Consider the following 27,766-nt stretch of genomic DNA (forward strand, 5'->3'; position numbering starts at 1 on the left):
TATTTTGTAAATGATAAGTAAAATTAAACATGTATATTTACATATCTACATATGTGTATATGTGTTTAATGTTTAGATTTTTACCTTAAAAGTTGTAGAAAATACTTTACCTATTATATTAATTTTTAAAACTTTACTTAGACATCCCACTTTTTATTTCCTGTGCATTTACCCAGCTATAGTTTAAATTATTTATTGGGACCTAGAAAAACATTAAAGTTATGAACAGCTAGATGTCCAGAAAGTGAGCAGCTCTTTGATATTTTACCTCCTAGTTAATATTTAGAAATTCTTTATCAACGTTCAAATATTATTCACTGCTGTATATACTCAACAGCAGAATTTTTCTAATGAATATATTTATTTTCTACAGCCAGGCATTATAATCTTTAAGGGCAAATAACTAGGATAAAAAAGCCGAATTTCTCATTATTTGCATTTTTCCCTAGATTTTACATTTTGAAATCAACAATGAAGAATTACAATTACACACATCAAATTTTTTATAAGATTTAATATAAACTCATTTTGATGAGCACTAATGAAGTTAGCAATGGCTAGCACACTCTCAATATGTTCCAGATGTCTTTAAGTTTGCTACCTGTATTCATTTAATCCTGAAAAGACTACTATCTCTTTTATACAAGTGAGAAAAGGATGCCTCATGAATTAAAGTTCCTGGGAACACATAGAATGAGGTAGAGCTGGAAGTGAAGCAGATAATTTAACAACATAGCCTGTGTTCCTTATAGTACTACAATAAAGACAAGTCAGAAAATGTATTTCCTACCTCATAACTAGTCAGGGAAGAATATAATGGAGAAAATCAGTAGGACCAAGACACAGAATATAGACTTGAATAAAAGCAAGAGTTAAACTGTTTTTAAATTTTAAGGGCAAATAGCTAGGAAGAAAAAAACACAACAAAAACAAAAACAAACAGGCTGGGTGTGGTGACTCACACCTGTAATCCCAGCACTTTGGGAGGCCAAGGTGGGCAGATCAAGAGGTCAGGATTTCCAGACCAGCCTGGTCAATATGGTGAAACCCCGTCTCTACTAATACTACAAAAATTAGCTGGGCATGGTGGCACGCACCTGTAGTCCCCGCTAATCTGGAGTCTGAGGCAGACAAATTACTTGAACCCGGGAGGTGGAGGTTGCAGTGAGCCAAGACTGTGCCACTGCACTCCAGCCGGGGCAACAGAGGGAGACTCTGTCTCGAAAAAAAAAAAAAGTTGAACTTCTCATTATCGGCATTTCTAATGACCTAATCTGGGGATTTACCATAGAATAGAATCAGAGAGAGATATTCCAACATGGACAAACAGGAACAGCTCCAGTCTGCAGCTCCCAGCATGAGCAATACAGAAGATGGATGATTTCTGCATTTCCAACTGAGCTTTGAAGAGAGTAGTGCTTCTCCCAGCATGGAGTTTGAGATCTGAGAACGGACAGACTGCCTCCTCAAGTGGGTCCCTGACCCCCGAGTAGCTTAACTGGGAGACACCTCCCAGTAGGGGCCAACCTTCACTTCATACAGCCAGGTGCCCCTCTGAGACGAAGCTTCCAGAAGAAGGATCAGACAGCAACTTTTGCCATTCTGTAATATTTGCTGTTCTGCAGACTCCGCTGGTGATACCCAGGCAAACAGGGTCTGGAGTGGACCTCCAGCAAACTCCAACAGACCCACAGCTGAGGGTCCTGACTGTTAAAAGGAAAACTAACAAACAGAAAAGACATCCACACCAAAACCCCATCTGTACGTCACTATCATCAAAGACCAAAGGTAGATAAAACCACACAGATGGGGAGAAGCCAGAGCAGAAAAGCTGAAAATTCTAAAAATCAGAGCGCCTCTTCTCCTCCAAAGGAACACATCTCCTTGCCAGCAATGGAACAAAGCTGGATGGAGAATGACTTTGACAAGTTGAGAGAAGAAGGTTTCAGACGATTGGTAATAACAGACTTCTCCAAGCTAAAGGAGGATGTTTGAACCCATGACAAAGAAGCTAAAAACCTTGAAAAAAGATTAGACGAATGGCTAACTAGAATAAACAGTGTAGAGAAGTCCTTAAATGACCTGATGGAGCTGAAAACCATGGCACAAGAACTACGTGATGAATGCACAAGCTTCAGTAGCCGATTTGATCAAGTGGAAGAAAGGGTATCAGTGATTGAAGATCAAATGAATGAAATGAAGTGAGAAGAGAAGTTTAGAGAAAAAAGAGTAAAAAGAAATGAACAAAGCCTCCAAGAAATATGGGACTATGTGAAAAGACCAAAATCTATGTCTGATTGGTGTACCTGAAAGTGACGGGAAGAATGGAACCAGTTGGAAAACACTCTTCAGGGTATTATCCAGGAGAACTTCCCCAACCTAGCAAGGCAGGCCAACATTCAAATTAAGGAAATACAGAGAACACCACAAAGATACTCCTTGAGAAGAGCAACTCCAAGACACATAATTGTCAAATTCACCAAATTTGAAATGAAGGAAAAAATGTTAAGGGCAGCCAGAGAGAAAGGTCAGGTTACCCACAAAGGGAAGCCCATCAGACTAACAGCAGATCTCTCGGCAGAAACTCTACAAGCCAGAAGGGAGTGGAGGCCAATATTCAACATTCTTAAAAAAAAGAATTTTCAACCCAGAATTTCATGCCTTACAAGAGCTACTGAAGGAAGCACTAAACATGGAAAGGAACAACCAGTACCAGCCATTGCAAAAACATGCCAAATTGTAAAGACCATTGAGGTTAGGAAGAAACTGCATCAACTAACAAGCAAAATAACCAGCTAACATAATGACAGGATCAAATTCACACATAACAATATTAACCTTAAATGTAAATGGGATAAATACTCCAATTAAAAGACACAGACTGGCAAATTGGATAAAGAGTCAAGACCCATCAGTGTGTCATATTCAGGAGACCCTTCTCACGTGCAGAGACACACGTAGGCTCAAAATAAAGGGATGGAGGAAGATCTACAAAGCAAATGGAAAACAAAAAAAAAGCAGGGTTTGCAGTCCTAGTCTCTGATAAAACAGACTTTAAACCAACAAAGGTCAAAAGAGACAAAGAAGGCCATTACATAATGGTAAAGGGATCAATTCAACAAGAAGACCTAACTATCCTATATACACCCAATACAGGAGCACACAGATTCATAAAGCAAGTCCTTAGAGACCTACAAAGAGACTTAGACTCCCACACAATAATAATGGGAGATTTTAACACCCCACTGTCAACATTAGACAGATCAACGAGACAGAAAGTTAACAAGGATATCCAGGAATTGAACTCAGCTCTGCACCAAGCAGACCTAATAGACATCTACAGAACTCTCCACCCCAAATCAACAAAATATACATTCTTCTCAGCACCACATCACACTTATTCCAAAACTGACCACATAGTTGGAAGTAAAGCACTCCTCAGCAAATGTAAAAGAACAGAAATTATAACAAACTATCTCTTAGAACACAGTGCAATCAAACTAGAACTCAGGATTAAGAAACTCACTCAAAACCACTCAACTACGTGGAAACTGAACAACCTGCTCCTGAATGACTACTGGGTACATGATGAAATGAAGGCAGCAATAAAGATGTTCTTTGAAACCAATGAGAACAAAGACACAACATACCAGAATATCTGGACATATTTAAAGCAGTGTGTAGAGGGAAATTTATAGCACTAAATGCCCACAAGAGAAAGCAGGAAAGATCTAAAATTGACACCCTAACATCACAATTAAAAGAACTATAGAAGCAAGTGCAAACACATTCAAAAGCTAGCAGAAAGCAAGAAATAACTAAGATCAGAGCAGAACTGAAGGAGATAGAGACACAAAAAAACCCTTCAAAAAATCAGTGAGTACATATGTAACTAACCTGCATGTTGTGCATATGTACCCTAAAACTTAAAGTATAATTAAAAAATTCAAAAAAATCAACGAATCCAGGGGCTGGTTTTTTGAAAAGATCAACAAAACTGATAGACCGCTAGCAAGACTAATGAAGAATAAAAGAGAGAAGAATAAAATAGATGCAACAAAAAATGATAGAGGGGATATCACCACCAATCCCACAGAAATACAAACTACCATCAGAGAATACTATAAACACCTCTATGCAAATAAACTAGAAAATCTAGAAGAAATGGGTAAATTCCTCTACACATACACCCTCCCAAAACTAAACCAGGAAGAAGTTGAATCTCTGAATAGACCAATAACAGGCTCTGAAATTGAGGCAATAATAGCCTACCAACCAAAAAAAGTCCAGGACCAGACGGATTCACAGCCAAATTCTACCAGAGCTACAAAGAGGAGCTGGTACCATTCCTTCTGAAACTATTCCAATCTATAGAAAAAGAAGGAATCCTCTCTAATTCATTTTATGAGGCCAACATCATACTGATACCAAAGCCTAGCAGAGACACAACAAAAAAGAGAATTTTAAACCAATATCCCTGGTGAACATCAATGCAAAAATCCTCATAAAATACTGGCAAACCGAATCCAGCAGCACATCAAAAAGCTTATCCACAACGATCAAGTTGGCTTCATCCTTGGGATGCAAGGCTGGTTCAACATATGCAAATCAATAAACCTAATCCATCATATAAACAGAACCAAAGACAGAAACCACATGATTGTGTCAATAGATGCAGAAAAGGCCTTCAACAAAATTCAACAGCCCTTCATGCTAAAAACTTTCAATAAACTAGGTATTGATGGACATATTTCAAAATAATAAGAGCTATTTATGACAAACCCACAACCAATATCATACTGAATGGGCAAAAACTGGAAGCATTCCCTTTGAAAACTGGCAGAAGACAGGGATGTCCTGTCTTACCACTCCTATTCAACATAGTGTTGGAAGTTCTGGCCAGGACAATCAGGCAAGATAAATAAATAAAGAGTATTCAGTTAGGAAAAGAGGAAGTCGAATTATCCCTGTTTGCAGATAACATGAATGTATATTTAGAAAACCCCATCATCTCAGCCCCAAATCTCCTTGAGTTGATAAGCAACTTCAGCAAAGTCTCAGGATACAAAATCATGTGCAAAAAATCCCAAGCATTCCTATACACCAAAAACAGACATAGAGCCAAATCGTGAGTGAACTTCCATTCACAATTGCTTCAAAGAGAATAGAATACCTAGGAATCCAACTTACAAGGGATGTGAAGGACCTCTTCAAGGAGAGCTACAAACCACTACTCAACTAAGTAAAAGAGGACACAAACAAATGGATTAACATTCCACGCTCGTGGATAGGAAGAATCAATATTGTGAAAATGACCATACTGCCCAAGGTAATTTATAAATTCAATCCCATCCCCATGAAGCTACCAATGACTTTCTTCACAGAATTGGGAAAAACTATAAAGTTCATATGGAACCAAAAAAGAGCCCGCATTGCCAAGACAATCCTGAGCCAAAAGAACACAGCTAGAGGCATCACGCTACCTGACTTCAAACTATACTACAAGGCTACAGTAAACAAAACAGCATGGTACTGGTATCAAAACAGAGATATAGACCAATGGAAGAGGACAGAGCCCCTGGAAATAATACCACACATCTACAACCATCTGATCTTTGACAAATCTGACAAAAACAAGCAATGGGGAACGGATTCCCAATTTAATAAATGGTGCTGGGAAAACTGGCTAGTCATATGTAGAAAGCTGAAACTGGATCCCTTCCTTACATCATATACAAAAATTAATTCAAGATGGATTAAAGACTTAAATGTTAGACCGAAAACCATAAAAACCCTAGAAGAAAACCTAGGCAATACCATTCAGGACATAGGCATGGGCAAGGACTTCCTGACTAAAACACCAAAAGCAATGGCAACAAATGCCAAAATTGACAAATGGGATCTAATTAAACGAAAGAGCTTCTACACAGGAAAAGAAACTACCATCAGAGTGAACAGGTGACCTACAGAATGGGAGAAAATTTTTGCAATCTACCCATCTGACAAAGGGCTAGTATCCAGAATCTACAAAGAACTTAAACAAATTTGCAAGAAAAAATCAAACAACCCCATCAAAAAGTGGGCAAAGGATATGAACAGACACTTCTCAAAAGAAGACATTTATGCAGCCAACAGACACATGAAAAAATGCTCATCATCACTGGCCATCAGAGAAATACAAATCAAAACCACAATGAGATACCATCTGACACCAGTTAGAATGGTGATCATTAAAAAGTCAGGAAACAACAGGTGCTGGAGAGGATGTGGAGAAATAGGAACACTTTTACACTGTTGGTGGGACTGTAAACTAGTTCAACCATTGTGGAAGACAGTGTGGCGATTCCTCAAGGATCTAGAACTAGAAATGCCATTTGACCCAGCCATCCCATTACTGGGCATATACCCAAAGGATTATACATCATGCTGCTATCAAGACACATGCACAAGTATGTTCACTGTGGCACTATTCACAATAGCAAAATCTTGGAACCAACCCAAATGTCCATCAATGATAGACTGGATTAAGAAAATGTGGCACATATACACCATGGAATACTATGCAGCCATAAAAAAGGATGAGTTCATGTCCTTTGTAGGGACATGGATGAAGCTGGAAACCATCATTGTGAACAACCTATTGTAAGGACAGAAAACCAAACACCGCATGTTCTCACTCATAGGTGGGAATGAACAATGAGAACACTTGGACACGGTGGGGAACGCTTGGACACCCGGCCTGTCGTGGGGTGGGGGGAGGGATGAGGGATAGCATTAGGAGACATACCTAATGTAAATGATGAGTTAATGGGTGTAGCACGCCAACATGGCACACGTATACATGTGTAACAAACCTGCACATTGTGCATATGTACCCTAGAACTTAAAATATTAAAAAAGAATAGAATCATAGAACAATTTACAGATGAAAATCTTTGCAGTCTAAAGAACTAAAAAAAAACCAAAAAAAAACTGAACAAAAAACAAGTATTTTCCTTAGAAGAATAGAGATACAAATACCTGTTGCTGAGTAATGAAGAGCAGTTGAAGGAAGTCTTATTGAATACACTAGAATTTTCTTAAAAAATAGGTGTGAGTGAGTGACGCCATTAGGAAGAGAAGAAACAAAGCTTACATCCAGTGACAACAATGCAAAATTAACAAGACATCAATAACATTGAGGGGCACGCAAACACATTCACTGAGAGACAAGAGAAAAGTTAGAGCCAAAGGTGATTTGCATAAAAATATGTTGGAGTGATTGGAGCTAATCGGTATCATTATAAAACTGTATTTTTCAGAGTGCCCAAGCTCAAAGTAGGAAAGAGACAGAAGCAAGTTTATTTACCACTGTCTAGGGACTGGCAAGATTGGTGCAGATAAGATAATATGTAAAGCATTTTATATTTAAAAGTTTACAGCCAAAGAAACCTTAGTAATGAACTTGGTAGGGCCAGATATTGTAAAGTAGTTTCTTCTCTCATTTACTGTGAGGAAGCATTTAATGATAAAAACGTCTTCAAATTATCATTTTTAAATACGTAAGTTATAGAAAAATGTAGGCAATTCAAAATGAAACATGCCAATGAACCTAAGAACAAACACAGTTGGAGTACTTTTGGGCTTTTGTAAAATTGGAATTATATGTTTCTTGTTTTTATCTTATCCAATTAATATATTTAGGAGATCAGGATTTGGCATGGTTCTGGAAAAAGTGTTGCCTTCTGGGATATAGAACAGAGTGCACAGGCAGTTTGGACCACAGAGATATAGCTGGCAGCATCAAGCTGCCTTATTAAATTAAGTTTCTTCTACCTTTTTTCTACCACTGAAGATAGAGGCTCAAGAGTTATGTTGCAAGAGGTTGGACTTTGTGAAAGGCTACTAAAAGCTCTTTTGTTTATGAAAGATATTTTGGCTGATTCAACTTTTTTGACATGGTTTGCATTCCATAGTTGAGAAGGAAAGCATGTGGTCTTTGAAATCTTCCAGCAATCTGTTGGCAAAGTCTGTCTTAATTATTCTTACCCCCGATTTTTATATCAGCACTGTTGTAGTTATAGTGCAGGCAATGGGTATTGCAAAACACTAACAAATAAAATTAAAAGAGAAAATATTTCAGCATAGTTAGTGAGAGGAGATTGAATTTTAATCATCTTGCCCAAGCTAAGTGGAGAAGCAAGTGAATTTTCAAAAGGACTAGCAGAAGGAAAAAATGGTGATGATGCCAAGAAAAATGAAGCCACAGTGAATGGAAAAGAATAGAGTTCAGTCTTTGAGGATCATAAAACTCAGGATCTAGGGGATTATGGCTAAAGTTAAGGGTTCAACATGAGACAGTGGTATCAGAGTACATTAGAGTTTAAATGCTGTTAAGGGGCTACCTAGTCCATTTATCAATGTATTAGAAAATTATCTCTAAACAAATGACAGTCTAAACTTTTATTAATACCTCAAAGGATGAAAACAACTGATGGTAAAGCTTATTCCACAGATTTCCAACTCTAATTGTTAAGGACCTAGTGCCTCCTTATACTAAACCATATTTGTTTTTCTATAACTTGCAATAATTGAATCTAATTTTATTTTCTGGACCAACCTAAAATACATTATTCTTTTCCTCATATTGTAAAAATTTAAGTGTGTTTAGAGATCATTTTCTTCCTTCAAGTAATCTTTTTTCATGAGTTTTCTCATTTCTTCAAGTATTTTTCAATTACATCATTACAAACAACCTCGCTTAATTTATTCTCTTCTGTATTTTCTATATTTGCCATCAATTCCTAAAATCCTATAAGCCTAAACATTTAAAACATGATCTAGGAAGTACCAAGAAGAGTGACAATTATTTCTCCTCTTATATATAATACCATCTGCAAAGTGATCTAAGTTCTATTTGTATCATTTATTTAATATTTCGACCCAAACATGCAGTGAACTAAATTCCCTAAGTTATGTTTTCCATACATCAGTCTTTGCCATCTCGCATTTGAAATTTACCTTCATATCCCTATTAAATTTCATGGTGTTTCAATTTTTATCTGTCTTCTCTGTTTTGCTATCCTTCCCAACTTCACGTCATTTAAAAATTAGTTAAGTGTAAATCAGTGTTATCTTTGAAGGAACTAGATAAAAAGTATTGAAATTATTTGACTCCAGGACATGGTAAGGATGAAATCACCAGGATGTACATGCTGACACACACACAAAAATGAATGGGGTGAAACAATGGTGACAGAGAAGAATTGTGTTGTATCACAATTCTGACATCAAACATGTCTCTCTACTACATATAGTTAAGCTTTAAGGGAGGGTGCTAGAATTAAGATACTGTAACACAATTCAGCATATTGGAACTTTGGTATGAATGGATTCCAGAAAGAGAAAAGAGAGAGAGAGGGAGGCAGAAAGTGCTATGCAAAATATGTCAAAATATTTTCATTTTAATTTAGGCTTGCTTCTGGATGGAAGTTTTTCTTTTCAAAGCTAAAGTTTGTGGTTTTTTGACATGGAGAATTATATATTTGAATCAAGGCAATGCCTGAACTAAGTGGTATGATAAAACCAAAGACTGACATTAGATAATATAACCGAAATGAAATATAAATCAAAAGTGTTCCTTTCTTAAATAATTGAATTCATAACTCATGAGTTTGAATTTCAAATTTTATTCACTTATTTTAGGATAGCTTTCTAAATTGGCTTTTCCCATTTGATATGCCAAAAACACTTGATAGCCCAAACTTTCCCATTATAGAACTACTTTGATAAACTAACTTTGAAGTTGATAGGATTATTGCAGACAAAAAAGAATGATACTGCAATGCTTGAAATTTAGGTCAATATACATCATCTTAAAGATTTTGTAATTTGATGTAGACATTTTCACATTGCTGTGTTAAGTATCAAGAAGGATACAAATAATTAAAGATCTAGTGTCTCCTCTTTGTGTGTTTGAAATCTCATAGGATAAAAAAGAAATGTAACATTCATTTATTTAGTCATTCATCATTTATTTAACAAATATTGATAAAACACATTCCATGTGCCAGACACTTCTTAGGTGTTTGGGAAACATTAGTTTAAAAAACAGACAAACATTATGCCTTCACAATGCTTTAATTATAGCAGTCAGAGACAGACAATAAACATAATAAAAAAACAGGTAAATTAAATTATATGCTAGAATATATTGTAATTTATAAAATAAGAATAAAAAAGGTGGAGTCTGGGTTGTAGAGGTAAGGGCCTGTTGCTGTTTTGTATTTGGTCGTTTGTGTAGGCCTCATTTAAAAGGAAATGCTTAAGAGTTTGTATGAAATGATGAGGTTAGCCATGCAGATTTCTGGAAGGAGAGCAGACAGAAAAATATCCAATAGAAAAACTCTATGACAAGGATGTGCTTGGTTTGTTCCAGGAATCAATGGGTGACCAGTGTGTCTGGAGTAGTATAGACAGCTGGAGATAGGTTGGAGATGAGGTAAGATGTCTCACACAAGGCAATGTAAACTATCGTCAAGACCGTTGACTTAACTCTTAGTGAGATGAGACACTTGGGACATAACATGGTCTGATTTCCACTTTTCAGGAATTATTTCGACTGCGGTGTTAATAATGGACTGAAGGGAAAAAGGTGATAACCAGTTAGAAGCCTATTAAAGCAACCTACATTGGAGATAATCATCCCTTAGATCAAGGTTGTGGTAGAAGAAGATGGTGAGAAATGGTGGTCAGACGTTTCCTTCATTTTGACAACCAAATTTTGTTAAGAGACACCCATGTTTAACAGAGATAAGACTTGAGTTAAAAAGTGATGTAGTTTGGCTCTGGATCCCCACAAAAATCTCATGTTGAATTATGATCATCAGTGTTGAAGGAGTTGAATGTTAGAGATAACTGAATTTCTCAGAGAAAAGTTGTGAGTTAGAAAGTGATATGGTTTGGCTCTGTGTCCCCACCCCAATCTCATGTTGAATTATGATCAGGTGTTGGAGGAGGGACCTGGTGGGAGATGATCAGGTCATGGGGGTGGATTTCCCCCTGACTGTTCTTGTGATAGTGAATTTTCATGAGATCTGGTTGTTTAAAAGTGTGTAGCACTTCCCTGTTCGCGCTGTCTCTCTTGTCGCCATGTGAAGATGTGCTTGCTTCCCCTTCACTTTCTGCCGTGATTGTAAGTTTCCTGAGGCTTCCCCAGCCATGCCTCCTGTACAGCCTGTGGAACTGTGAGACAATTACACTTCTTTTCTTGATAAATTTCCCATTCTCAGGTATGTCTTCACAGCAGTATGTGAACAGACTAATACAGAAACAAAGAGCCATATCAAAATTTTTTGGATTTTTGTGAGTAGTTGAAGGATGGGATTGTCTTTAACTGATACAAGGAAGGCTATGGATAGAACACTTTTTAGTGGAGGAAGATCAGCAGTTCAGATTTGAATTTGTTATCTTGTGATTCCCATTCCACATCCTAGTAGAGATATTGAACAGTTAGATAAATAAGTGTCAAGGTTTCACCTAGATGTATAAATGAAATGGTCAGGACCAACGACTGTCTTGGGGTGTTACAAAATTTGAAGTTGGTGAGTTAGAGGATATTATAGAAGAAAAGGTTAAGGAGAGACTAATGAGAAAATAGGATGTGATGTTTTGGAAAGCAAGTGAGGAAAGTGTATCAAGGAGGAATTATTTAATCCATAATTTGAAATGTTCCTGACAGTTCAAGAAAGATGAAGACTGAGGCTTGACCTTTGGGTTGAGCAACATGGAAACTGCTGGTGATTTTGACAAAACAATTTAAGTAGAATTGTGGGAGAAAAGGCCTAATTGTTGCTTTCTTTGTAAATGTGTGTGTGTGTGTGTGTGTGTGTGTGCGCGAGAGAGAGAGAGAAAGAGAGAGAAATACACAGAGAGAGAGAGAGAAGAGAGAAGGATACAGTGAGAGATTAAATTAATGATGTGGTAGGTCGCTCCTGACATGGCCCCAGTGATTCTTCAGCTCCTGGTATTTTTTACCCATGTGATTTCTTCCCCTTGAGTATGGGCTGGACATAGGTCTTCTAGCCAAAAGAATATGGCAAAGTGATGAGATGCCACTTCTATGATTAAGTTATAGTTTTGTTGCCAAAAGAATACGGCAAAATGATGAGATGCCACTTCCATGATTACGTTATAAAAAAACTTTCAATTTCATCTTGCTAGTCCACCGTCCCTTCCAGAAATTATTTTCTGCTCTCTTGCTTGTTTGCCCCAAAAAATGCAAGCTTCTAGATTGTTAGATGATCTATGGAAAGGCCTAAAAGACAAGGAATTTAAAGAGGCCTCCAGCCAACAACTCATGAGGAACTAAGATCTCTATTCAACAGCCCACAAGGAACAATGTTGTGAGTAATCTGGGAAACAGTACTTACTACCCTTTAAACCTCGAATTGATTGCAGCCTCATAAGATTGTCAGTTAAACACATGTGCAGTTAAATTTGACTTTCACATAAACAATAATTTTTTAAGTATAAGTATGCAATATTTGTGTTATACACTAAAAATTATTCAGTTTGCTTGAAATTCATATTTAATTGGATACTTTATATTTTCTTTGCAATCTGGCAATCCTACTTGTAAAGAATCCAGAGTCAGAGGACCCAGTTGAGATGCTCTCTGATTCCATGTTCACAGCGACAGAAATAATAAGTGTGTTTATTATTGTGAAATTTAGAGGTCATTTGTTATGCACCAATAGGTAACTAACATAAGGTAATTTTGATCCATGTCAAAGGAGAAGAGACCTAAGCAGCTTTGAATGAAGGCAAGAGGAGTACTAAGTAAGAAACTGGAATTTGTACTGTTTTAATTGCTTGCTAACAATGCTAAAACAGACTAGAATATACTTAGAAGTTTAGGTTTGTTTCTTTTTTAATATGGTCTAGAGAATATCAAGATCCTTCAATCCCCCAATTTCCTTATCTATAGTAGATCATGATAAGCTCTCTGAGTATATTCCTAAAATAGCTTCATGATACAAACTTTGCCAAAAATTAAAAAAATAGTTTATAATATGTCCTTGCTGTGTCTCTATATTTTGACAATAGCAAACAGAAGTAGTGTTTTCTGGATGTCAGTTACTGTTCTATATGCTTTACATGTATTAATTTATTTCATCTTTATAATAACTAAAATAAATACTGGTTTCATTTATATAGATGTGGAAACTGAGATGTAAGAAGGATAAAGTATTTTACCTAAGATTACATAATACTAAAAGACAAATACACACTCAGAAGACACAGTGTCCTTGACCTTAAAAAATATTAACTCTTTGTTTTGTGCCATTTCTTTTCCCATAAAATCTAGATTAGTCTATTACTAGTTAGACTATTATTTTTATCATAACAATAAATATTTCATTTCTTAGAAGCTTTGTTTTTATTTTTTCCCATGAACTCTTTCTTTTGTAAAGCCAAATCGTCACAGTCAGCCTCTATGTTAAAAATAAACCTGCATTCCTTTGATCTGTTTATATCCCCTCTGGTGGGTATTTAGCCAATCTGGGTTTAAATCTTGGTTCTGTTACGTATGAACTTCAAAACCTTTGCAATATCTTTCAGATTCAGTTTTCTCAACTGTAAAATTGGAATAATAATAACATTGTTATAGGATATGGAAAAGATTAAAATGATATATTGCATATAAAGCACCTATACAACATCTGATCTAACAGATGCATGCTAAATGCTAATTCCATTTTACATTCCTGAATTTTCGTTGTGTCTAGCCTTTTCCTTCTTAGTCACATGAAACATGGCAAGAGTTCATATCTAACACGAAAAAATTTTCTTAGAAGACCCTAGTAATTTATTTTTTTCCTCTCAAACCACAATATTCTCTTAATCCTTATTCTCATTATTGTCTTTATAGTTCTGGGGATTTTATTGCTTCTTTTGAAAATTTATCCCACCCTGACTTCTGTTGCATTATCTTACACTTATACCTCGCTATTCTGTTTGACCCTTCCTTTTTCTGCCATTTTGGTAGTACTATTAAGATGAATGCATCATTCACCAAGTATTATTAACCATGTCCTATGGTGGCCATCAGTGGGCTGGAGCTCTACAGACTATATGAATAGTCTGGAGCTCTACAGGCTGTATGAATGCAGTCACAATTTTTTATTGAGCCTTTCTGTCTACAGGCATTTTCCTAGGTTCTAGGGATACAACACTGAATAAAAAGTTGTAAAAACCCATTAATTCGTTCTAATAAGTTATTCCACAAAGAAAGAAAAAAATAGCCAAACAGTACATATACCAGACCTATAGGGCAAGGATCATTAGTGGTTACTTAGGTGCCCTCTTGACCATTTTTACAGTAGGGTAGGGAAAAGATCTGGCCAAGGTGAACACCAGACTCTTAATTGTGGGGATTTCAAACTATGTGCACACCTCCATAGACTGCTCAGGGGCCAGAATAGGAGAGCAATTTGACATACCATTGGTTTTACTTCAACCCTCTCCTTCTAAATCAGTGCCAATGATTTCAAAGAGAGATGGCCAACAACCCCATGTGTGACACAATTGTGGGCTGCAATTCAAGGCTTACTATTTAGCAGGTTTGATTGCTCTAAGCACTTGGGAAAAAACAGCCTACTGCTTTTCTGGTAGGCCAACTTTCAAGAGATGAGAAGAGACAAGGTAACCCTTACTTTTTGTGGGGAAACAAGATGCATTAAACAAGATGCATTAGAAAAGCACAAAGCATGCCAGACGGTAATCAGTACTTATGGGAATAAAGAAAAGAGGGAAAAGGGAGAAGGGAATAGAGAGGGTACTCAATTTTAGATACAGTGGTCAGGAAAGGGCTCAGAGAGAAGTTTGTGTCTGTATCAACAGGAGGTGAAGAAGGAAGCCATATAAGTTTCTGAGAGAAAGATCTTCCAGCAGAAGAATAGCAACCACAAAAACTCTTGGCATGGTTATGAAATAGGAAAGAGGTCATTGTGTCTAAATCCCAGTGAATAAGGAGTTAGAGATGAGCATGAAGCAAAAATTAAGACTTAATTCTTCAGGGACCCTACATTCTGTGGGACACAATTGAACTTCCCTTCTAAGTGCAATGGTTTTATTCATATTCATTAGGAGACTTCCTTGGAGTTTTTCAAATTGAACACAGCTTGTATAAATTCTTTATTTAAATATTAATTCATATTTTACTCCATCAAGGATACATCATTTGTGTATTTGAGTCCTCATCCACTTCCACTCTCATCCTTCTCTAAAGTTGTATGTTTTAAAAAAATGTGTCAAACAATTTTGCCCTATGGTTTCCTTCTGAGCAGCCTTAGCCTGTCAGCAACCAGGTAGAAGCTTCCTGCTTATCTCGCATTATCTGCTAGCTGTGAGCCAGCTCTAGCAAGGTACAACCCAGGGTACCATCTTTACTATCTCATTGGTTTTCTACTTGTCAGTCTTGGCCCCAGGGCTGCAGAACAGCTCTGTCCTGGCAACTCAGTAAACATCTCCAGCATCAGTGGGCTATCACTCACCCTCTCCAAGAAGGATTCCCTCTCAGCCTTGGGAAGGGAGCCTCTTTCCCTGGTTTGTTTCTTCCTTGCGTTCTCTCAGCCCTTTCATAATTAGCCATTAGTAGGTATTCCTCTGTTCGCAATTAATATTTTTTATATTAAAATTTTTCATATGTAAGTTACTGGTATGGTTTATGTGTCCTGACTGGATTCTAACTGATGCAGAATTATGTATGAGAAAGAGTATGTAAAGTTTATCACCTGATAAACTCTGAAAGGTGGTACTTTAAAAGTAGTTTAGTCGGCCGGGCATGGTGGCTCACGCCTGTAATCCCAGCCCTTTGGGAGGCCGAGGCAGGCAGATAACGAGGTCAGGAGATCGAGACCATCCTGGCTGACATAGTGAAACCCCATCGTTACTAAAAATACAAAAAATTAGCTGGGCATGGTGGCGGGGGCCTGTATTCACAGCTACTCGGGAGGCTGAGGCAGGAGAATCCCTTGAACCAGGGAGGCGGAGGTTGCAGTGAGTGGAGATCACACCACTGCACTCCAGCCTGGGGGACAGAGCAAGACTCCATCTCAAAAAAAAAAAAAAAAAAGCTAGTGATTTTTTGCTGACCTCCTTGTCAATGGAAAGTGGGATGCTAATAAACCATATGAACATGTCCAACTTTAGTATATTAGACCAAGTAATTCTCCAAAGTTATTATATAAATTTGCACTGATTAGCAGTGTATTTGAATTTTCATTACATCCTTACAAAGACTTGTCATTGTGTGTCATCTTGGTCCTGGCAAATATGTAGTGGTATCTATTTATGGTTTTAATTTTTATTTCCATTAAGACTAATGAGATTGAACACATTTTCCTATACTTACTGGCCATGTGAATATCCTTTTAATCATTTTCTGTTCAAGTACCTTGCCCATTTTTCCTTTGGCATGGCTGCTTTTTTCTTATTCATTTATAAGAGTTCTTTATACATTCCCTAGACTATCTCCTTTCTTCAAAGTAGTCATTTTCTTCCAGTCTTTGGAGATACAATTTAGAATAATAAGAAAACTCATATGCTAAGAAATACATCTGAAATTGTTTAGAACACATACATACACAGCTGTAATAATTAAAGAAAATAATATTATCTATGTGAGACATGCTATGTTCATGGTTTGGAAACCTACAACATGTAAAGACATCATCTTTCCCAAATATTATCTATAAATTAAATAAAGTATTGATCAAAATCTTGGCTGGTCTCTTTTAGAAATCGAAAAGCTAATTCCAAAATGTATATGGAAACCTGCCAATCTTGAAAAAGATAAGATATGAAGACCTACTCTAAAGCCTCACTAGCTTAGACAGTGTGATTTTGGCATGAACAAATACAAATAGAGCAAGGAAAAACTACAGAGTTTAGTACCCAAGCCAGCACTTTTTTCCTCAGAGTAGTTTTCACAATTCCTAGAGATAATTGATTTGCAATTATTTGAACCTCTGTTTATATACAAATATTTGTTCTCCAAGCTTCGTCCAAATTCTGAACTCGTATTTTCTTCTAGTCTGTAATTTTCCCTAAATAAGATTCATTTAAGGCAGTTTCAAATAGTCCTTTGCATATGCCTATGACTCACAGCAAGGAATTTCTCTTTGAAGTCTACTGTGTAATATTTATTCCCAGAAGAATTTTCATAAATTTTATTTCTTAAATTACTTGAAGACAGAATTTAGCATGCGCAATGTCCAAAATACAGTATATTCTCTCTACTCCCTTGCAAGTAAATTAATTCCCTTTTTAGTCACTGTGACACTTTGTCAGAGATTAGATTTGGTATCTTTCTGTTAGTTTAGAGGCATAATTGTAGTGATTAGGTGAGAGGAAGAAGCTGTTTTATAGGATTAGCAGTGTTCCTAATAAAAAAACATAGCATTTTGACAGACTTCTCTGTTTTCAATAAAGGACATTTTAATTTCCAAGGGCTAATGTTATAGAGAATATTACTGCCCATTCATAGAAAACAGCAGGAACCATTGTTAACAACATGCCTACTTTTGAAGACATTGTTCGGATTTTGAGTTTACTTGAAACGATCATGCCAGTTTTGGATGGCATTTCCCAACAGGAAAAATCAATAACTCTGTTACAACCATCACTCATATACAGGTCAATTTTGAATACATTTTATTTCCTGCTGATAGATGTAATTAATTGTAAAAATAGTTTCACATTTCTCTTTATAACTAAAGGTGATGTACTGCTTAAATGATCTTAAAGGCATGAATTATCTTTTGAATATGCTAGATGGTTTTTAGAGTTTTTTTTTCTCAGCCAGTCTTCCCTTTTTCTTGTTTATGTTAAACTAAAGTGTTTTCATTATAAAAAAAATAGGTTTCTTTTTCTTCTAAGGATCAAGTGTAGGAACTAAAATGAAAGATGATCTATTCTGAATTACTTAAGAAAAGTGAAAAGATTTTTTACTAATGTTATTGAAATCTGTATTTTATCAATAAGTTTTTAATTTATAAATAAAAGGTTATTACAGTTCATGCAAATATTTTATATTTGTGTTAAGATAGTTGTGACAAACTCCCATTATTAACCACTTTAGGTTTTGCTTCAACATTTACAAGCTGAAATCTCAATCTTCTTACGGCACTGACAAAGAATGAATGAGGCAGAAACAGTTGAGGTTTTGCTTTCCCAGGGTGAATTGCAGGCAGTGTCTCAAGGAGAAGGTGGTTGTAAAAGGGCTTGGCCATTTCCATCCAGTGTGGGGCTCCCTTAATGGCTCATATTTACTTTAGAGCTCCCCTTTGGTCAAACAGACTTTAGCCGGTCTTCACCATGGTTTAGTGTTTCTGCCAAATCCTGTGTCTCCTCTGTGTTACTACTCTCTGATAAATATTTTGTACTCTTAACTTCATTTCAGCATGTACTTCTTAGAGAAATCAACCTGTGATAAGGTAATTTTTAAAATATATATAGAATTATATTACAAATCAGAAACAGAGACAAATTAAAATTCAATAATGCTACACTTTAATCTAGAAAAATACATTTAGCTAAGTCATCATAGTTACACTGATTGCTATAAATCCTGCTGAGCATATTTAAAATGCTTATCATTAGTAGTTTTTAAAATGGGAGAAAAAAGGGAATTTTTCAAGGCAAAACACGTACATGCTGACTACACAATTTGCAATCAAACAGTGATTGTTACAATAGTGAGATAATAAGTGACCGCTGTTAAATATTACCTTTAATGTTGTCGATTGCTTTTTTGAGTAAATACTCTTTAGAAGAAAAGCAAGTTTATATCTTATTATCAGTAGAACAGTAAGTAATTGTATTAGTATGTTCTAGGAATGGTTGATGAAGGAAGGAAGAAAATTTCACAAATACTTGAATTATTAAAATAAGAAACTTTCCAAAATTTTTGCTGATAGATTTGACATAACTTTTGCTCAGTGATAACTGTAAATATGGAACTAAATTTTAACTATACAAGCATGCTTAAATTTCACAATCTTTGATTTAATCACAGGGAATCAAATTCAAAAATTCTATAGATAAATCAGCATCTACTCCAACGTATTGTAATTATATACAGAATGTTAATTTGTATGATTCCTGATTTTTGCCTCTTAATATGGATGTTATCTATAGCGTGGTCTTTAAAGTCAGCATTTTCAGAGATCTTCAAATACATAAAATATGTGAGATGCATATATAGCTTTATGAACACACTGCTGCTATTGTTTGAATGTGCCCGCCAAAAAGCATGTGTTGGAAACTTAATCCCCAATGCAACAGTATTGAGAGGTGGGACTTTCAAAGGAGATTAGGTCATGAGGGCACTTCCTTCATGAATGGATTAAAGTTGTTATTGAGGGAGTGTGTTCCTTATTTTGAGAGTGAGTTTGTCATGAAAGTGAGTTCAAGTTCAATTATATTGCTCTCTAATGTACTTTCTTGCCCTTCTGCCTTCTGCCATGGATGACACTGAAAGAAGTCCCTTGCCAGAAGCAGTGCCCTGGACTTTGGACTTCCCAGAATCCAAAACTGTAAGAAATCCACCTCTATTCTTTGTAAATTACCAAATCATAAGTATTCTGTTATAGCAACAAAAAATGGACTAGGTCATCGCTAACATAAAACTCTTCATTAGTTTGTTTTGAAAGAGTTTAAGAGAATCCCTGGTTAGATCCAGAGGTTATAGCCTACAACTATTACTGTTGTTCCCCTTCTACCTACCTATATTTTGAGTTCTACAGCAAAGTACAGAGAAGTCATCCCAGGGAGCGCTAAATACTTGATGCTTTAATAATGTCAGAGTTGCTTGAACCAGAGCAACTCCATCTTGAATAGGGGCTGTGTAAAATGAGGCTAAGACCTACTGGGCTGCATTCCCAGGTGGTTAAGGCAGTGTAAGTCACAGGATGAGATAGGAGGTTGGCACAAGAACAGGTAATAAAGACCTTGCTGATAAAACAGTTTGCAGTAAAGAAGCCAGCTAAAACTCACCCAAACCAAGATGGTGATGAGAGTGACCTCTGGTTGTCCTCACTGCTACACTCCCAACCATCACTTTGACAGTTTACAAATGGCATGGCAATGTCAGACAGTTATGCTGCATGGTCTAAAAAGGGGAGGCATGAATAATCCACCTCTTGTTTAGCATATCAAGAAATAACCATAAACATGGGCAACCAGCAGCCCCCGGCTCTGCTCTGTCTATGAAGTAGTCATTCTTTTATTCCTTTACTTTCTTAATAAACTTGCTTTCACTTTACTCTATGGACTCGCTCTGAATTCTTTCTTGTATGAGTTCCAAGAACCCTCTCTCGGAGGTCTGAATCTGGACCCCTTTCCTTTAACAATGGGATTCCAAAAAGTTTGTACTTTAAGAGCAATGATTTCTCACAGCTAAAATACTTATTTTATCTTTGCAGGCCTTTAGGATTTACAGCTCCATCTCAGTTTTTCAACTTCTTAAATGCTCATTATAGTTTTCTACCACTTTCAAGAAGCTTCCTCCTGCAACACCAGGTAGCATTTATCTTTCTCCTAGCTAGTCTTAGAATTTCTTGTTTATGATATATACTTTAGCATTTAATTATATTCAAGTTAATACTTTCTTGCTGTATTTTTAGATTTTTCTGTAATTTTTAAAGTACTCAGTGTGTTATTTTTCCTAAAATGTTGTAACTTTTTAGAGATGAATTATGACAAATATTTATTTTGTATCCATTTTTCCCCCAAAGTATTGTAACTTCTAGCAGGGATGATCCATGAGTATGTTTAAAGTTTTGTAACTCTTTTATTAAATTGAACTGACAGTAAATCTATTGTGGATAATGCTGTTCTTGGTGTTATCGTCAGTTAATATGGCTGAATGAATGGAGCGAGGCATTCAGAGATAGTGCATTTCAAATGTGTTTGGTTTCCATTAATAAAATTCAATATAGATATGAGACTCACTCTATTGAAAAATCTGAATATGCAATAAAAGAATAAAATAAAACATATCTATTTTATTTTATAGCTTTGGAATTTAGCCATAGCTTTATTAGGAGCTATAAAAAATGGGAGAGCATTTTCAATATATAGTTTTCTTTAACTAGGATATAATTTGGTTTCTTTTTCTTGATTCCTCTTCATCTCCCAAAATTACATCGGTGAAACAAATCTGATGTCCTGCATTGCCACACCAGGTTTCATCTTTCAGACTGAAGGAGCCAAGAACATTTGTGTGGGCTTAGTGAAATGAAGATGGATATAATTTGTTTGGCTGTAGCAGGTCTTTGTAGAATCTATTTGCTGAGCGTTAAAAATCTTCAGATACTGTTCTAAGTGTTAGTAAAGAGACCAGGGGTACTAAAGAATAGTGGTACTTGTACATAGTCTCTCAATTTTATATTTAAATACTAATGATGTGTACGTATTATTTACAGTTCACATCAATATTATATTTAATTCATTGATTTGTATTTTTGTGTAGTAGTTTATACAGATAAACATGTAACTTAAAAAATTATTCACACTTAACTTTAATTATGTGTGGATTTGTTTACATATTAAACAAATATTATTGAGTCCCTACTACCTGCCAAGCACTGCTCCAAACTTTTGGAATACAGTGGAAAATAAAAGAGAGGGAATAAAACTCTCTGTCTTCAGAGACTTTGATTGTTGAGTTCTTGAAAATCTAATGTTACAGACACTAGCATATAGTATGAATAGTTTTTATTAATATATAAATATGTAAAATTGACCTGTATAAGCAATCTTGTTGCCATACTACTCAAACAGTGCTAAATGTGAATTGTTTTAATCATCACATAGACATGGCATTTAAAATCCACCTGGTAATAGTTGATGTTTTTTCTTCATGCCTACTATTTGTGGGTAACAGATGAGTAGTATGTAAAAACACCGTAGCATTCCACTGGCATCCATACCACATAAAAAGTACAAGATTTTCAAAAGAGATGATGGATGGATGGATGGATAGATAGATAGATAGATAGATAGATAGATAGATAGATAGATAGATTCCACAATCACAGAAACATAAATATTTATATACTTATATAATCAACTGTGTGTGAATGTGTATCTTTGTGTCCCACAAGCTGATTGTATAGGAGCACAAATTAGAAACTAGGTGACTAAATCTCTTGGGAGACACCCCACTGATCACCACACAAGTATGCTGGCCTAAGGCATAACATTTTAAGAGAGCTGTGATTGCATACCTTCAGGCAAATAGGTGACAGATGCAATGAAAAAATAGATGGATTTATACAAATATTTCAAGAAAGTTGTCAGCTTTTCTTTTTTGCTGAGCAGCCTCAGGGAAAAATGGGAAATTACCAACTAAGATGGTGTTGTGAAAATCAACACAAAGGGAAACAAAGAGGGTCCTGCTAATCCGATAGCACACCCATCTAAACAACTGCATTAATGAGAAAGCAAGGTGCTCAATTGGGAGAGTGGCAGTGTATTTTGTAAGACATACCTTTCATGTTTAGATTTTAAATTAGCTATATTGCTTAGTTCTGTTTTCTAAGTCAAACAAAAATAATAGAATAATTGAGCTACCCAAAAAATAATTGTAAGGCATTTGGAGACAAGACAAGGTGATAATCCATTAGGGAGAGAAAATTTAACATTTTCTAGCTCTGCAGAAACAGTGGATAGAAGACTAATTAGCAATTTAATACATTAATCAATATCTGAGTTCATTTTATATTGTCTTAAGATCAGTTGGTATCCTGTTCTTTCTTTTTAACATCCATAATATTTGGCATCAGCCAACACTTGGACATGAGTTGGTTAATGCAATTTTTTCATAAGCAATGGTTATTAGTAATGTGCAAACTGCAAGAAAAAAAACTGTCTTGGTTTTTTAGTGTCAGGCTGAGAAAAATGCTCAGTATAAAATTTCTGGATGATAAAGTAGTCTCAGGGATCTGTTGTGAGCTCTAGGGCATAATGCAATGGAAAGAGCTTAGGATTTGCGGTAACAATTTCAGGGCTCAGCAGCATATGTGCCACAGTTACTGGTTGTAGTATACTGTACAATGCTGCTTAAATGAAAATGGCTGTACATACTTCAGAATATTTTCTTTTTGTAAAAGTGAGCATTTTATTTTATTTAGGTAAACACTTACATAGAAAAGTGCACATATCATTAGCATAGAACTTGAAGAATTTTACAAATTGATTTTTCTAAAAATCAGTAACCAATTTTAGAAACAGAGTACTTACCAACATCCCAGAAGCCTTTCTTGTGATCCCTTCCAGTCTCTACCTTCTCCCAAGGTTAGCTTCTAAAAGTTTATTCACTTTTTATAATTAAAGTGAAATTTGTTCCACATAAAATCAATCACTTTAAAATGCACAATTCAGTGGCAATTGGTACATTCACAGTGCTGTACTACCACCACCTTTATCAGATGTCAAAATATTTTCATCACCCCCAGAGAAAACCTTGTATCCATGAAGTAGTCACTTCTCATTCTTCCCTCTCTCCAGTCCCTGATAACTACTGGGACTGTTTTCTCTCACTGTGGATTTATCTATTCTGGATATTTCCAAGTTGTTTTCTCTGTCTGTGGATTTATCTATTCTGGATATTTCTCTCTGTTTTCTCTCTCTGTGGATTTATCTATTCTGGGTATTTCTCTCTGTTTTCTCTCTGTGTGGATTTATCTATTCTGGATATTTCCAAGCTGTTTTCTCTCTGTGTGGATTTATCTATTCTGGGTATTTCTCTGTTTTCTCTCTGTGTGGATTTGTCTATTCTGGATATTTCCAAGCTGTTTTCTCTCTCTGTGGATTTATCTATTCTGGGTATTTCTCTCTGTTTTCTCTCTCTGTGGATTTATCTATTCTGGATATTTCCAAGCTATTTTCTCTCTTTGTAGATTTATCTATTCTGGTTATTTCCCATGGACTCACACATTATGTGACCTTTCGTGTCTATCTTCTTTCACTTAGCATGAAGCTTTTGCGGTTCATCCATGTTGTAGTATTTATCAGTGCAGCAGTCTTCCCTTTTCATATCTGAATAATATTCTATTATATATACAGTTGACTCTTGAACAACATAGGGGTTGGGGCACTGACCCCCTGTGCAGTCAAAAATCTGCATGTATCTTTTGACTCCCCACCAAATTAACAACTAATGAACTACTGTTGACTGAAAACCTTACTGTTAACATAAACAGATGATTAACACATACTTTGTATATTGTATGTATTATACAACTGTATTCTTACAATAAAATAAGCTAGAAAGAAGACGAGCTATTAAGGCAATCATAAGAAGGAGAAAATATATTTACTATTCATTAAATAGAAGTGGATTATTATAAAGGTCTTTATTCTCATCTTCACAATGAGTAGGTTGAGTAGGAGTAGGAAAAGGAGAGATTGGTCTTGTTGCATGGGTGACAGAGGCAGTAGAATAGCTGCACGTTAGTGGCTCTTGGAGTTCAAACATGTTGTTCAAGGGTAGACTGTATATATCTGTATGCCACATCTATTTATTTGTTGTAGTTATCTATTTATTTGTTATTGTTATCTATTTGTTGATGGCTATTTAGGTTGCTCCCATCTTTTGGCTATTGGGTATGGTGCTGCCATGAACATTTGTGTGCAAGTATTTTTTGAATCTATGTAACTAGTTCTTTTGGGTATATACCCATGAATAGAACTGCTGGGTGATATGGTAAATCTATATTTAACTTTTTGGAAAACTGTCAAACTATTTTCCACAGTAATTGCATTATTTTACATTTCTACCAACAATGCACAAGTGTTTAAAGTTCCACACACTAACCAACACTTATTTTCTGTAGTTTTGTTGTTGTTGTTATTGCTATCCTAAAGAGTATAAAGTGCTAAGTTATTGTAGTTTTGATTTGCACTTCCCTAATGACTAATGACATTGAGTATCATTTTATTTGCTTGTTTGCCCTTTGCATATGTTTCTTGGAGAAATTTATATTTAAGTTTTTTGTCTATTTTTAATTAAGTTGTTTGTGTATAGTTGTTTATATATCTAGAATCTAGATATATCTAGTTCTTTATATATCTAGATACTAGTCTCTCATCAGATATATAATATGAAAATATTTTCCCCATTTTGTAGGCTCTATTTTCTCTTTCTTGGTAACGTTCTCTAATTCACAAAGTTTTTAAATTTGATGAAGTCCAATTTTTCAGTGATTTTTTTGTTTGTACTTTTGATGTCATATCAGAAAATCTTGTACCAAATCAAAGGTCATAAAAGTTTACTTGTATGTTTTCTTTTAAATGTTTTATAATTTGATTCTATATTTAAGTTACCAGTCTATTTTGAGTTAATTTTGTATATTGTGTGTGGGCACATTTCTATATTTTTTATATATGGTTATCTAGTTGTTTGTCCCATCACCATTTTTTGAAGAAACTGTCTTTTCCCCATTGAATTCTCATGGCATATTTGCTAGAATCTATTGGCCATTTATGTATGGGTATATTTCTGAACTTTTAATTCTATTCCATTGATCTACACAGTACATCCATCCTTGTTCAAGTACCACACTGTTTGAATTTCTGTAGCTTTGTAATAAAAATGTTGATATTAGAAAGAATATGTCCTCTAGCTTTGTTCTTCTTGTTCAGTATTTCTTTAGCTATTTGGGTCTTCTTGCAATTTCATGTGAATCTGAGGATTGACTCTTTCATTTCTGCAAAGAGAAAAAACTTATTGAGATTTTGACTGGAATTTCAGTAACCCTGTAGGTCACTTTAAGTAGCATTGCCATCTTAATAATAAATCTTCTAACCCATAAATATATGTTGCCTTTCCACTTATTTAGATCATTAATTCTTTTCAAAGTTGTTTTGCAATTTTCAGTGTAACAGTTTTGCACATCCTTGGTCAAGTTTATTCCTAGAAATTTCGCTCTTTTGGATGTAATTGAAAAAGGAATTGTGTTCTCAATGTTATTTTCAAATTGTTTTATTGTTACAGTTTAAACATACAACTGAATTTTATGTGTTGATTTTGTACATTCTATCTTTGCTAAATTTTGTTTATTAGGTGCAGTCGTTTGTGAAGGTTTTTTTTGGTGGACTCTTTAGAAATTACTGCTGATTTTTAATTCAGTAGATTATTTTGACTATTTTTGAGCAATAGGTAAATATAGCCTTTTTGAATTTAATCTTACATGTTTGGCATTTTTGTTGAATATTATGTTTTTGAGATTCATCCTATTCCCCTATTCTTTTCTATTGTTTCAGATTGTTACCTTAATTGCTGTATATTTTACATTGCTTCAATATATCCCAATTTATTTATCTAACCTATTGTTGATGTCCTTAAATGGACATATCGTTTTAAGATAATGCTATGTATCAAAATTTCCTTTAAAGTTGCACATTTTGTGCTTTGTGAAATTGTCAATTCCTATGTCATGGGGATGTACTCTATGGATCCTGGGAAGTAATAATTCTGTGGTAGGCTGAATAATGGCACCCAAATACAGTCATCCTCTAATCCATAGAACCCATGAATATTACCTTCTGTGGCAAAAGGGACTTTTCATATGTGATTAAGTTAAATATCTTCAGGTTGAGAGATTACATTTGAATTATGTAATCTCTCATAGAGTTGAATAAACAGTGTGGACCCTAAATGTAGTCACAGTGTCCTGACAGGAACCATACAAAGAGAGATTTGATGAAAGTACCAGATATAATGACAGAAGCAAGAAGTTGGGCTAATTTGAGAAAAGAAACATGAGCCAAGGAGTTCAAGCAGCATCTAGAAACAAGAAAAGGCAGGAAAAAAAGATTCTATTCCTAGAGCTTCCTGAAAGAACCAGCCCACCAACACTTTCTCAGTCAAACTGATTTTAGACTTCTGGCTCCCACTTTAACAGGACATATCACGTCTGTATCTCCAATTCCAATCCTGCACCTAATCATCCTCAAAATGTTAAGAGTACAGCGATCTGAAAAATGACTTTGAGTCTTTTTGGGAAATAATTGAATTCTTCCTCTTGAGGTCTTGGCCACCTCTTGTTTGAATAGGTAATAAGATTCCAAACTAACCAAGGTCTGGGATTTAGAAATCTTTCTGATTCTTGTTTACCTCTTTACCTTCTTTCCATCAGCACTCTTATTAGCTGTCCATCTATTTTGCCTAGTAATGTCATGTTCTATTGACTACCTTCTCAACTCTCAGTGTAGCAGAGCTGGTCACATTGGCTATGTGGAGGCTTCAGATGGGCTCAAAAACACAGACTCTCATTTACCAAGTTTGACATAAAAGCTTCTAACTCTGGATTTCTAATCTAACAGTAGCAGAGATTAAAACTGACCCTCTAATATTTAGCTCTTACTAAAAGACCAACAGTCTATTTCGTAGCAAGCTTGTTATATTGGATATCTTGTATCCTGATAGGTTCACAGGTTTATTAAAAATATATGCTTATTTATAAAATGGGTTTAACATTTCTGCCTGCAAAGCTTGAGCCAAAACCATTATCTGGATCTTAAGGGGTAACTGAACTATAGGTATTAGAATCCACATAACATCTGACCAAAGACTCAGTTCATAGTGAAGGATGTGTGGGAGTGGGCCCATTACCGTGAGAAATTTTTTGTATCACATATTTCACTATTTAGAAACTGTAGTCTGGTAGAGAATTGGAATAATCTTCTGAAGGTACAGCTGAAGCATTAGCAAGAA

At 35.5% G+C, this 27,766-nt stretch overlaps 1 long non-coding RNA gene across 1 annotated transcript; it reads right to left on the bottom strand.

The window, feature by feature from the left end:
- Nucleotides 1-17,456: 17,456 nt before the first annotated feature.
- On the bottom strand, nt 17,457-23,571 carry LOC134730750 (uncharacterized). The gene is made up of 3 exons (XR_010112698.1): nt 23,290-23,571; nt 20,041-20,155; nt 17,457-18,469 (listed from the first exon to the last, which is right to left on the bottom strand). It is a non-coding gene; the product is annotated as an uncharacterized LOC134730750 (long non-coding RNA).
- Nucleotides 23,572-27,766: the final 4,195 nt, after the last annotated feature.

Source organism: Pan paniscus, chromosome 6 (assembly GCF_029289425.2).
Source record: "Pan paniscus chromosome 6, NHGRI_mPanPan1-v2.0_pri, whole genome shotgun sequence".
NCBI classification, from domain to species: domain Eukaryota; kingdom Metazoa; phylum Chordata; class Mammalia; order Primates; family Hominidae; genus Pan; species Pan paniscus.